The following is an 870-nucleotide window of genomic DNA, read 5'->3' on the forward strand; positions in this document are numbered from 1 at the left end:
GAGAAGTTTGAGAAGATGCTCAGTACTTGTATCATCTTCATTCATGGTAACACGGTTTGTAAGCCCAATTGGATAAGAGCATGAATGACCCATAAACAGGAACAGAGGTTGGTTATTAATTGATCGGTGAAATGCAGTGTTAAGGGCATACCGCACTTGGGGTACATAGTCATCCCATGACAAGGGAGCGTCATCACATAGGATAGCTATTGCATCTTTTACACTTCTATTGCTTCTTTCGATCAACCCATTCGCCTGAGGATAGAATGGTGTTGTATAATGCATTTTAATACTTAATATGTCACAGACTTCAGAAAATAATCTATTTTTGAACTCTGAACCACTGTCTGTAGTCAGCATTCTAGGAACTCCAAATAGTGTAAAATAGTGTTCCACAAAGGCATCAGCTTTTGTCTGGGCACTCTTATTTGGAAGAGGAATAAGTTGCAAATACCTGCTCATGTGGTCTATTATGGACAGAAGGTATCGATTTCCACGATATGAGCTGTGGAGATCCATCAGATCTTCACTTATCCTGTCCAAAGGAAAAGCGACAACAGGTATTTGAGAGAGCTGAACGTTCAGTTTTACAGTTCCTCTTCTTTTCTGACATGGAAGACAGGCATTAACAAATTCCTTTGTAGCTGAAAGCATGTTCTGGAAATAATAATGCTCTTTTAGTTTGTGGTTAGTTCTAAAAATACCAGGATGAGTTGCTATAGCAGAAGCATGGGCAATTGTTATTGCTTCTTTCTGTAGTGCCTTAGGTATGACCAGCCTATGAATAATTTTGTCAGAACATACCTTTAGATGATATAACACACCATCTTTGAGTTCAAACTCATCCAAGAATGTTGGTAATTTTTTTCG

The sequence above is a fragment of the Penaeus chinensis genome, chromosome 13, assembly GCF_019202785.1.
Source record: "Penaeus chinensis breed Huanghai No. 1 chromosome 13, ASM1920278v2, whole genome shotgun sequence".
Lineage (NCBI taxonomy): Eukaryota > Metazoa > Arthropoda > Malacostraca > Decapoda > Penaeidae > Penaeus > Penaeus chinensis.